This window comes from Gouania willdenowi, chromosome 24, assembly GCF_900634775.1.
Source record: "Gouania willdenowi chromosome 24, fGouWil2.1, whole genome shotgun sequence".
Taxonomy (NCBI): domain Eukaryota; kingdom Metazoa; phylum Chordata; class Actinopteri; order Blenniiformes; family Gobiesocidae; genus Gouania; species Gouania willdenowi.
The window spans coordinates 11,498,240-11,511,805 of record NC_041066.1 but is presented as its reverse complement, the minus strand read 5'-3'; positions in this window follow the sequence as shown (position 1 = coordinate 11,511,805).

The window sequence follows — 13,566 nt, the reverse complement described above, 5'->3', positions numbered from 1 at the left end:
ATTTCTGCTTCTTTAATAGTTCAGTAGCCACATTGGAAAAAGTCATTCATAAATCTAAGATTATAAGTCACACGCTACGCTGTGGTGTCTTCTGCAAAGGAAAGCAAAGATCTCAGTGGGAATCGAATCCTCATGCTCTGACTTTAATGAACTGCTGTAGTGGAGTTGTTAAAGCGAGGTCGTGGCCCTGGAGCCTTAGGCAGCGTCAGGCTTTAATCTGATCATACAGTGCAGAGCAGCTCTGTCCCTTACCTTGTCTCCTTCACTGGACCGAATAAATTAGGCTCTGCAGTAATATTAATGTGCACATTTTCACTGATTGTCTTTCTGGTTTATGTTTCAGTGTAAACACAACCACAACCTGAAAATGAACCACCAATCAGCCTCAAGGGGGTTTGTGATCTTAGAGATAGATCACTCGTCAGTCGTCAACAATATGTCCTCTAGTCCCACCACCTGTAGTCATTTATTACAGTTACACATTATATTTAATGAGCGGCTCTTTGCCTTAAGGAAACACAACAGGGTCACCAAGAGGTCATCAGATATACTTCAGAGATCATATGAGGGCTGATCACACAAATCTACTCTTTTCACCTTTGAATCTTAAACAGGAGCGACAATTATCATGCAGGGTTGTAATCAATTCAAGTTTTCAATAACAATTACGTTTTCAATTATCCATGTTCAATTACGATTACAGTTATCAGCATTTTTTCCAGTTACAGTTAAATTACAATTATTTTTGTATTCTCAGAAATTCAATTACAATCACGTTCTCTAAAGTACTTCAATTACAATTACTGAGCCTGAAATAAATAACCTAATAAAAGTTAACCTTCCTCTTGTGCTAGCTTTCTGTTAGCATCTCTTATGATAAACAGGTCCTAAATCAGCTGTAAAATACACTAAAAACAAATATCTATCATCTATTTTTTTTGTTACCTCGTTAGGCTTCTTAATCAATAAAAATATAGGTTTTAATATTTTTGGTTTGGGCGTCTGAGCCTTTTTTTGCCCCTAGATATCAATTTATTTCAAATGGTGAAGTGTGGGAAAGTGTGTAGAACTGTAGATAGAACTGTAACATGGTTACAGGGCGACCGTGGCTCAGGTGGTAGTGGGTCGTCTTCTGATCGAGAGGTTGGGGGTTCGATCCCAGTACCTGACTATGTGTCGAAGTGTCCTTGGGCAAGACACTGAACCCAAAGTTGCTCCCAGTGGTCGACTAGCGCCTTGCATGGCAGTCCTGTCCCACTGGTGTGTGAATGTGAGAGTGAATGGGTGAATGAGCAGATATATAAAGCGCTTTGAGACTGCTTCAGTGTGGTGATAAAGCGCTATATAAAATCAAGTCCATTTACCATGGTTCCCCAGGTTTGCGTCAAATTAGAATTGACAATTTTGATAGAAATTTCCTGGCAATTACAATTACAAAGTCAATTATCTGAACTCAAATACAATTTAGTTACGATTACGACAGCAACAGATCTTTAAAATTTCAATTGTAAATATAATTAAACCATAATTGTAATTAATTACTCAATTACAGTTATAACTGACCCCAAAACTGTTATCATGTCTGAAGGGCGGAGAGACTGAAATATTAAAACTAATGAAAGGTTGCTTTTGGATCAATAGTTGGATGGAAAGATGGCACAAAGACACAACATTATAGTATTCACATGTTCTCTTGCGTGATTGGGTATTTAGTAAAAGTGAAACGTCAGAAAAATCGACGAGGGAACAAGTGGTATCCCTTTAAGAAATGGCTTGAAAGTAGCAGCACATTTCGCTTAAAAACGTGATCTCTGTAGATATAAACCAATATAAACCAATTGAAGAGCACAAAAGTCATCCACGCATTTGCAACTCGATGCTGATTGGTCGATGGCATTGACAATATTACTCGTTCACTTCCTCTCATGATTTCCCCTTTAACAAACATGTTTTTTTTTTTTTTTTTTTCTTTCAAAACTATGTTGTGTTGACTTAAAATTTTGCTTTTTTTTTTTTTTTGACTGATGGCCACTTTAAATTTGGTTCAGCCTTTGCAATAATACATTTCATCCAAAAGGATGAAATGTAATCTGTGACCTTTTTTTCATTACAAGTAAAAGCATATGCAAATAGTTTCTTTTTGTCATCTTCTTTGGTTAAATTACTGTCCAGGTTTTGAGTTTTAAAATTCTGGCCACCCTATATTAAATGTGTCACAACAGCAGAGTTAAAAAAAAAAAAAAAAAAAAAAAAAAAAAGTATATCACCTAATTTGTTTTTTTTTTTTTTTTTTTGTATATTCTGTTTATTACAGTTTTTCTTTTTTTTTTTTTTTTACAGGAACAATTACACAAACATTACACAGTAAACAAATGATACTGCACCAACAACAACAATAATAACAGAGCCGCGAGACTGGTCCCTATAGTAATGTATGTGGCAAACACAGCACAGTGAAATACTGCAACATTTACATATTTGCCCATAGCCTATGATGACATCTACCAATATAATATGTTTAAACCCAAATCAGACTTGTGTCCTCCGTTCAGTGGCAACAAATGAAATAAAATCAAATAAAGTTATCAATTTAAATCCAGATTATAATTGAGTCCCAGAAGTTCCAGTGGTTTTCTCCATTCCTGCAAAAAAAGATGAGTACCTAATTTTTTAATGATTTGTTTTGTTAGCTTAAAGAAGACAGCCTCCATCCACTCTGGTAACTGAGAGTAAGTGAGCAATAAATGCCTGCTGACCCTGAGAGGTGTCTCCGCTCCTTTCCACTCACATTACTCTCAGTGTCTTGCTGTTGAAAGCATCCTCTGGATACCTCAACTCGAAGTGCCGGTTATTTTTCCTGCTCTGAGCATCGTTCCACCTCACCTTCTCCGCCACATCGCATTTCCAAGTCTCTTTACATAAGCCTGCGTGCGTGTGAGTCATGTGATCAGAACCTCAGATGGTAAAGGAGTCCCAACCGGTGGCCAAAAGATGTGTCACTAGTAATACCTCCCCCCAGACCTGAGGTGTCTCCTTTTGTTGCACCGTGGGCTTCTGTGATCTGTGTGGAAGGACGGGGAGCCGGAGCCCAGGCAACGCCGTTAGCTGCTCACTAACATAGCATTAGCTCCACGGTCGTCTCAGCGAGCCTGCGCTGTCTCAAATGTTTCCTCACGCTCCGGTGAACACACCTTCTGTGGCTCCACACCGCGCTTGTTGTAAGCCACAGCAGATCTTTTCCATGATGGAACTGATTTTAGAGTTTGGGTGGAAGAATCTCACTAGATTCTTCATAACTCCACAGATCAACAGCCATGTTGGAGGCAGTGCGATGATCAAGACACATACACATCTTTTTTTGGAGCTGTGCTAAGCTAAAACCTTTCTGGAAGATGGGGAACACAATCATAAATGACACAATTTCAAAAAATTTTAATAAGTTTTTATGTATTTGACAAATTATTCACGTTTTTAATATTATGTGTTGCAGTCCCAGATATAAGTTCATATGTATTTGTACATTCATATTGAAGTAAAGTAATATATGATGATAATAATTGGGGAGGTGCTCCGTCTCCTCACTTATCATTGATGCATTTTGCAAAGTCCTCTTTCATCGTTTACAATGAAACATTGAAACCAGTGTTTATTGGGTAAAAAGGAACAACTTTAATTTCTTTTGAAAACGTTGTTTGTTCTTCAAACGCAGGCAGTGCATTCCATGCAACAATGGCTCAATAGGCTACTGTTCTTTGCATTTGATTGGTTCTACATGTAGGTAAAGACAGCGGTCATGTTACTGTTTTGCCTAGTAGTTACATAATAAGCGAGAATTTAGAAAAAAACATAATTTATTGTAAATTACTTCTGGATTTTTTTTTTTTTGTTTTTGTTAAAATAATAATCCTGATAAATTGTTTTAGTCTGCTTTGGACAGTCAGCCAACCCAACTCATTATGCATTGTTAATACATTGGTTATGTGTGAACATCTGTAACCTGACTAAGTTATTTTCACTTGTGTTTGGCCGCACATTAAAAGCATATCTGAGAGAGTACTAGTGACTGAACAAGTCGTTTGGTCAACCATTGTGGATAATATTTCCTACAGTGTTTGATCATGCCCATACTCTGACATAATGGGCTATGCTAATAACTGTGTTGTAATGTAAATTTAAGATGCTCTACAAATAAAAAACAAGTATCTGATTCAAATGTTACAATAGCAAGCAAAAAAAGCTATAACCAGAAACTGGTACAGTGTCGAATCCCCAAAGAAAGAGCACTGGTTTGAGATCATCCAGGACATCTATTGTATATGATGGAAAAGTTGACTTACCAACTAAATCTTAAAGGACACACCTATGAAAAGAACTGGAGGAAGTGGACTGTTTACAAAAAAAGCGATGCTAACGACAACTCGAATATTCGCATTTCCTAAAGAAAAAGCAAGTTAGGATGCCGGTACTGGCCCTTGCCGCACTGCATTAGCTTAGCATTAACATTAGCATTACCTGGCATTAGCATTAGCTAGCATTAGCATTGACCTGGCATTATTATGAGCACAGCATTAGCTAGCTTTAGCATTAACCTAACATTAGCATTAACCTAAAATTAACATTAACCTAGCATTAGCAAGCTTTGGCATTAACCTAACATTAGCATTAACCTAAAATTAACATTAACCTAGCATTAGCAGTAGCCTAGCATTAGCACTAACTTAGCATTAGCCTAACAATAATGCCTGTCATTGCCCAATCCTTTTGCAGGCCTGATCCTTTCTGATCCTTTCAACGCGAAGCGCGTCTATATCCGGTCGGCCTATATTACAGCAGTTTGTGTTCTATTTAAAAGGCTGAAACTATTTAAAAAGAATTAGAAATGTATGTTTTGAGTGAATTCCGATTTATTTTGGTTTTTATTTTATTTTCTGTTTGGTTTTTGATTGTCAATGTTGTGTATTGTGTTTTGATTAGTATTTGTATATATCGTCTTGCCGTGGTTTTTCCTTTGTATTTCTTTTAATTAACAGTAAAAAAACACCACAAAACAGTCACATATTAACACGTGTACTATTAAAATATTTAACAAACATTGTATGGTCGGTTTACATTCAAATATCATGTCCGAAGAGCTCTGTCGTAAAGATTGCGAGTGAAGGAAGTGACATAGTCTACGCGGATTATTATTTATTTATTTTTGCATTTTGTATATATTTTTTTTTTAACTTTCATACATTTGTAAGTTGTTTGTATGTTATACGTTATAAGCTGCTTTCTCCTCCAAGGCCTTCTTCTCTCAATCACACACATCGTCGCAGAGTCTGGGCCAAAGCTGGCAAAAAAAAGAGCGATAAGCATTATCAAAGTGCGTGCCATCAGATCACTTTCCTCTGTCGTTTTGTTCTGGGGTTGTGGGGTTTCCGTGGGCGACCATGGGGGGGGGATGCGACGCTTGTTAAGAATGGAGACGTTCCTGGGAATGTGGCTTGAACGCCGCGCTGGGAGCAAGAGACTCTGCCCGCTAATCTGTCTGTTCCTCCAAGGCGTAAGTCTTGCCGATGATGATACACACACACACGCACACACACACACACACAAATCCTGAGTCTGAGTTACAGTCCCAGCCAGATGACATCTTGTTTACCCTTGGGGGGAGACTGCAAAGGAGGAAATTTAATGGGAAGAAGGAAGGAGGGAGGGAGGTAGATCAAGGGAGGTATATGACATCTCACACTTCCTGACAGGACGGGCACAAGACCAACCAGGGGATGACTGCAGGTGTCGGGGAGGTGAAAGGAGAAGGAGGTGCATGGGTTAGAATATATTTGAGGAGTGAGGAGGAAAGATGAATGACCCTAATGATGAGTGACACTGGAAGGAAATGGGAGCAATCAAAAGTGACACGGATAGCTCAGCGTCATGGCACCGTGACTGGAAGAGGGAAAGAGAGCTGATATCTGAGGGGGAAGAGTGAAGAGGGTGAGGGCTAAGGTTGGCAGGGCCCCGAGCTGTGATCTTGAGGGAGTTCTGAGGATCCTTGGAGTCCTGGCACCTTATGGCATGGCCTCCAGTCAAACAGATGCTGCAGGCCTTGCCAGCTTTGAGCAGAGCGCAAATGAGACCATTAGTGGCAAAGGAGGAACGTGCCTTGTCTTACCGAACAGTGTGTGTGTGTGTTTGTGTGTGTGTTTGTGTGAACATCGTAGAAGAAAGCCCATCAGCTGCTTTCTGATCTCATGCTAATGCACTGCACTGTTGCACACAGAGTAGATTTAGATTTGTGAAAGAGGAAATGCAAAGATTTTTAGATTATTTCGGAGTCCTACATGTAAAATACTATTTGAGTTTGCTCTAAAAATGCACCTATATATATATATTTATATATATATATATATATATATATATATATATATATATATATATATATATATATATATCCATGGAAATAACAGTTTAAGGCTACTTTTAGTGTGATACGCCACTATATGTATTCTACAAACAAACAATCAGTGCAAATTAAGAATACTTATTCAACTTCGGTAAAGGGAAAAGTGTCATATTGTGTCAAAACGGAAAACGAACACCTTTATTCGTTTTCTCCATTACCGATTTGCTAAAGTACGTGACCCGTAAGTGAAGCGTTGCACATCCCGAGATATCGTTAGCTCTGCAACACTTAGGAGTCTCTAAATCCTCCGAAATGTTAGTGAGGAGGTTCTGTGCCCAACACCAGCTAAAGCGAAAAGGACACGTTTTGGATGCACAGTTGGAAGCCGAACTGCCGTTAGCATAGCGATTAGCGTAGGATGAGAGTACACTTCCGGGTCACGTACGTTGGCAAATCAGTAATGGTTTTGGAAACAAATATCAAATAATTTAAGTTTTTCATTTTTGTTACATACTGAAAAACGAATGAACGAATGATACACGGATTCACATTCACCCCGTTGGCTCAAGTTCAGAAAATCTAAACATTTGCTAAATTCATGGCTAGTTACATAAATGTAATTCATTTCTTTTCACAGGCTGGCGAAATGTCACAGAAATGTTACTTTAAAACAATATCTGCATGTTCAAGGAAGGTAGAAAATAACTTAACTACCGAATTGATGTGTCTGTTTGGGAAAAGCACTGACTCTGGTGGGCAGAAGCATGAAGTAAGTGGAGGAAGAGCAGCGCCAACTCTCTCCTCACTGACTATTTTCTCTCCATCTCTATTTTTCAAGTGTAAGTGATAATATTCTCCCTTTTTCTACTTCCTCTCACCGGCTTGAGTGATTTGCTAAGGTGGTGTGTGTGCGTCTGTGTGTGCGTCTGTGTGTGTGTGTTTGTGTGTGTGTGTGTGTGTGTCAGAGAGAGAGCGAGAGTGTGTGTGTCTCACATTAGCCTTTTTCCATTAAAGCAATTTCGCCGCCCATTGTATTCCTGAAGAGGACCTGGGAAGTCACTAATGGTGCCTTGCGTCTACACTTGCACGCTAGCAACACAATCGCAGCACACGGCAGAGCATCTCTAAGCGTGCGCTATCATCACCTGTCGCCTGATAGCTGTAAAACACACACATTAGCATAGAATGAGACACATTATCACTCCTGATTATGGGATGCTAAGAGGTTTCGTCGAAAAAAAAAGACCTCACACCTTTTCTCCACAATGCCTGCTGCTAGTGAGATAAATGCATATTGTCCAACATCTCTAATTCTACTGATCCAGCCTGAAGACTCTGCTGATGGGTTTAATGGCCTCTTGTTGTTCATGCTCAAAACTGCTCAGATTTGTCATGTCAATACTAATTTTGTTAAATTCAGACAGTGCTGTGATCCATCAAAACATGTACTTTGTATGTTTTCGTCTGTTTTGAAAGTGGATTGAAAGGCTGGACTCGGCAGGTGGTGATTTCAATAGGTTATTACTTGATTTACTGGGATTAAATCTAAGTAGGAACAGAACAGATGCACAAACACATGCAGCAATTTATGGCTGTGAAAGTTGACGATGTAGACATAGGTTTTGTGTAGTCTCATCTTCCCTGTCTTGATGGGAGCAGGAAGCGTCTGCCGGTGTCTGCCGGAGGTCGTGAACACTTGTTTGAGTTAAAGGTCGCACCCCCCGCCCCCCTCTCCGCTTTTTCTCATGTTTTCTTAAGTCCCTGACTTTCTGACATGACCAGCAATTTCTGACAGCCTTAACCTATTTCCAGGAGGTTTGGGAGGGATTGGAGGAAGGAGGGAAGAAGTTTTCATTCAGTTTTTTTCACTATTTTTCTTTTCTTTTTCCGGTATTTTTTGTAAACATACAAATGGAAGGTCGTTGTTTTACTTTCATTCAGCTCAGAAAGGTCATCGAGTGATGAGTGGGCAATGGTAAAATGGGAATTCCCTTAGATTTCACTTTAGTCCCTGGGATAAGGTGAGATGAGGGGAATTTCCCAAGCGGCAAAATGTTAACATTTCCTGTAGTCTATTTTCTGGCGTAGATATGATATATTTTAGATGTTTTGTGAAACGCCAGAAGCATTTCCTGCTTTTTTTTTTTTTATCTATATTGCTGCATATCTTTCTTTTTTTTTTTTGTGAACTTGTACATATATTTTTTTTTGATAGTTACACTTTATATTTGCATTCCCATTCATTAAATTGGTTGGTTAAACATGTTTGTGGTTTTCACAGTCAAAAGACCAACTTTTTCGACTCGAATTTGCTGTTTTTGTGCAATTTTAAGTCCATTGTGTTAATACAGTATGTAAAAATGAACAATTACCTATAAATTCATATAGCTAACGTTGTGCTGAAAAGAATAATATTAAACAAGGCAATCTGGATAGTTTTTATGATGAGAGATAAAGTTAAAATCAAAAGTAGTCAAAAATTGCCAGTTATACCCAGCACTCCAGAGGGTTAAACACACTTTAAAAAGACATAAACTTAAAAATTCCAAAGAAAAATCAGCAGAAAATGTATGTGAAAGAAGACATATATAAATGTAGCTACAATTGACAAAAAGTCAATAGAACTGGTAACAAGAGAAATAAATAAAAAAATAAACAAACTGATTAACAAGAAATCCAAATATTACTATTGTTTCACATATATACATATTATAAAAACAGGCATTGCATTTGAACCATACTTTTGTATTATTTCAACTGTAAAAATTGAAATAATCAATTTTGTTCAAAACAATAAACTTACTACACATTTACGCAATTGGTTGCATATTTTCTAAAGTAGGTCTACAACAACTAGAGCTACAGTATTCCAACTTAAAAAAATAAACACAACTCTTTTTAAACTTAGCTAAAGCCGAGCTAAAACATTTAGCGCTAAGAGATATAAACAGTCGCCAGATATGGTGAAATAGAGTGCGTTCAGATTTCCATGGCACTTAACTGTGTGCACACCTGTCACCTAGCACGCACATACACACGCACACACACACACACACACACACACACACGCACGCACTCAGGTCTGCGATAATGACATAATTGTCCCAGAGCACAATTATGTACTGCCATGCAAATAGGGAAGATGGCATGTGTTGCCATCCATGGGTCTCTGCCATCTATTTCCATTATTCTAATGCACTGCTACTGATGACCCGCTTTCACAATTAACAACCACAGAGGCCAAAGGAAAGAGAGGGAAAGCCCTTTTCTGCACAAATATCTCTACTTTTATCTTCCAGGCCTCTTTACACGACATTCACAGATGTGATACACAGTATGTTTGTTTGCCTTCTTCTCTTTATCAGTTGTAAAAGGTGAAGCTCGGAGTTGGAATGATTCCGATAGAGGAGAAACCACGTTAATATCTTTTTTTCTCAACATTTTTACCTTGTGTGTGTGTGTTGGTGTTCCTGTGATCCTGAGAGAATGGGGTGTTGATTCTGGTCCTTTCCTTGGCTCTCCGTTTGGTCTTGGCCGAGGTCTGGTCCCCGTGATTGGATCGGGAGGCTTTTGTCGGGGCTGATGGGACAGACATAAGCCAAGTGGCACACACTGAGCGCGCTCCATAGCGGGCAGATGGACGGAAAGTAAAAGAGCTGTGATTTCTCATTGTGTCCCACTGTCTTTTGGGGTGTGTGTGTGTTTCAGACCCCTAGAGCTCATCTTCAGTCCAAGAGCCGTATTCTCAAATCAGTGACTGCCGCTTCCTAGATCCAGGGACACACCTCTCTAAGATTTCATCTCTGTATCACTCAAGGCAAGATCTAGCAGCCCAGTCTTTGTTTAAAGTTGAGTGCAAAACTGCAATATGCTTTTAAATCTTGGCAGCAAGTAAAGCATACAGATATGACGCCGTATTCACACACATTTACACTTTAGCTTATTGTTGCCAATATTTTTCTCTTTCAAATATACAGTAGTCTCTCGCTATATCGCGGTTCACCTTTCGCGGCCTCGGCGTTTTGTGGATTTTTTTACAGTACAATTTTGGATGCATTTTTTTTTACAGCGTATGAACACGTATTGTGTTCTGCGTCCTGATTGGCTAATGCTGCGTTCACCCACCAGCGACACATCCAACTCGGTGAGTTTCACTGCCTGCTGAAGCGAGGAGCTGTGCTCCTTTTTCTCCTCTCATAAATATAAACCACCAGTGAAAAAAGCCAGTGTGATTAGCGGCTAATGCTATGCTTGCTCAGTGCTACAGAGAGAACTTTTACCTGCTACTACCACCTCCTCGCTGATTCTCCTCCACGCCAAACCCTTCCTAGTCCAGTCCCGGTTATAAAGGCTGTGTCATACAACTCCAGGTGGTCACACACAGCTTCTACTCCATGGTTCAATGGGTGAACAGACCGGTGTCCGTGTTGACGGCCTGACGTCATCGTCAACACAGATTCTGAATGTGTTCGGCATCAATGTCTGATCGCTAGCAGTGTGACTCTGAAGTGCTGTGTGTTTGAAAACAGGTTTATGTTTCAAAATCTACAAAGGTTTGAACTTTGAGAGTGTTTAAACAAGAGAGAATATGTTAATTCCTGTCTGAGAAAAGTGTATAAAGTGTGTGGTGAGGGGTTTTACAGCCTTAAAACATGTATAATAATTGTAAAAACTAAAGCTGACTTCTTCGCAGATTTTGCCTATTCCGGGTAATTTTTAGAATGTAACCCCCGCGATAAACGAGGGACTACTGTATATCCATTATACTTATATGAAATCATCGGATCAGTAATCTTAAATGTGTGGCCAGATGTCCACAATACACTTGTGTACTCATGAGATTTGTTAAGTAAACAGTCTTTTGGAAAATTGAACAAACCCGATTAAAAAGACATAAGGAGGTTTAATGAGAGCCACGGTCAAAGTTTCCACAGATCAAAATTTAACCTCTCGCCCCTTGAACCACCCACTGTGTCCAATCACTCCAGCTTAGCCTCAGTGGGATTTACAGCACAAGTGTGTGTAATAGTTAAGTGACCCTCCGATTTCCTGTGCATACATATGTGAGAGTGTTTGGGTGAATGTCCTGATTACAGCAGATTACTTACACCCATGTACAAACAGGAATTAGTTCCCAATAAGAAGTGCTTAAAAAGCCTAAAAACACCAAAGATAATCGTTAGGCAAAATGGGAACATGACTTATTGCATCACACAAAAACCCACTTAAAAAGGAAATAAATACCCCTAACCCTGCCTTTTTGGGACCCCTAAACCTCCCTGAAATCTAACAAACTCAACTATGAGTGGCTAAGCTTGACTGCTCCTGTGACCTGAACATTAGCAAGGAGGCTGTGGAGTTCCATTTTGAAGGGTTGGACTCTTATACAAGGCCGCACAACGCCTGGAAACCCAACCAGGAAGGGTGGAAACTGTTTTCCACCAGAACTCATCCTGCTTTTCTAAAACTGATCCAGTCAAAACCCTTATTCCTGCTTCCCTGAGAGCCGAGACACAGCGGTAACAGAGAGGAGGGATGAGAGACCGTAGGAGACAACAGTGTTAACATGGCATCCAGTAAGGGATGAGTGATCTACTTAGAAAGGCCATGGTAGGCCTGGCCAGCAGAAGCCAGATAGATGCATGAGCAGGCTGGCAGCGGACCAGACAACCCTTTAAATCTGCTACTATGGCTAATCTCTAATCTGGAGATTTACTCTATCGGTTTCTCTCTCCCTCTTTTTCTCGTTCCCACTCTGTTTCAACTCCTCCACATCTATAAATGGAGCAATCTGTGAGTATTTCAAAAAAAGCATTCATCCCCAAAATGTGATATTAAAGACTGTCTAATTCCCTCCACATCTCTTGGATACACCAGCCCTCTAACTAAGGCCCAAACACACGGACTCCCTCCCAGTTTATTGCAGATGGTCACATAATGCACAATCAGCCAAACAAGACAGCTGATTTAAAGGAGAAACGTTTGAACACCCTTTCCTTTGGGGGTAGCCTTGGTCGACGTTACTAGCTAGAAGCTATTTGATGAGTTGCATGCAGTGAACCAGTGTTAGTCACAGCCAATTCTGAATTCTTCCTCTAGAAGACCATTTGCCAGTCCAAAACCTCATTTAACTACTCGCCTACTTGGGACAAATGTGTTGCTTGACAACAAAAAGACAAATAAAAGTCTACCAAACTTCTACAGAAATATTATCTGTCCTTGCAACACATCAGCTAAAAGGCATTTGTCACACTTTAACTTAAAACTAGTCTTGCAATGGGAGTATTAATTATTATCTGAGCTTTTATGCATTGCGCTCTTCCTGCCAACACAAACACCTTTTCCCCTGAAGCACTCGTCACGTGGTGTTCCTCAAACTTGCATGATGCAGACATGATCTATCATAATAATTAGGAAATAGACAAAAGACCTAATCATTAATATGGAAATTTATGCAAATGTGTTTAAAATTATCCCAAGTATTCTCCAAGATTTTCTTTTCCAATGGTTTTCTGATTGTGATCTTTTTTTTCTCTCTCTTTATTGTTGTAATTGTCGTCAAATAGAGGATGGCCAGTGTTCACAGACAATAAAGCAGTGCTGGTCAAAAAAGGAAACGTCCCGTCTAATGTGCATCCCCCTGTGCCTCCATCTTTTTGGCTGCTACCGGAAAACAATCCCTCCTCCCTCTTTCCTGCTTCTCCATACTTAGGCCCTCACAGCAATTATACCCAATCACAAGGACCTCAATAGGAAGCAACTAGAGCTTGTTTGTGCCACTGTGGTCATTAAGAGAGGCAAAGAAAGAAATTAATGACTTAATTGAGGAGGAGAGAAAAAGAGGAAAATCACACAGACTCTGGGAGTAGTGGGGAGAGTCTGAATGAGGTGCCTGGAACGCTCCTGGAGCAAGGGATTGTGGGATTGCTGAAGTGTGTCAAGATTTTGGTCATTCTCCAGAGCAGATGGCGGCTTGTCATTCGCATACCATCTATTCTCCTCTTTGTCAACTCAGAACGGCTTCTTTTGTTCCTCCCCATTGCTTCGCTGTGAAAGTTCATGGGCAGAGGGATGCAGTGAAAAAAAGATACAACAAAACTGAAACATAATCCAGTCTGCTCCCGCTCAGCAGTCCCACAATCTATCCTCCCTCTCTGTTTCCTAAAGTTTTGACCAAA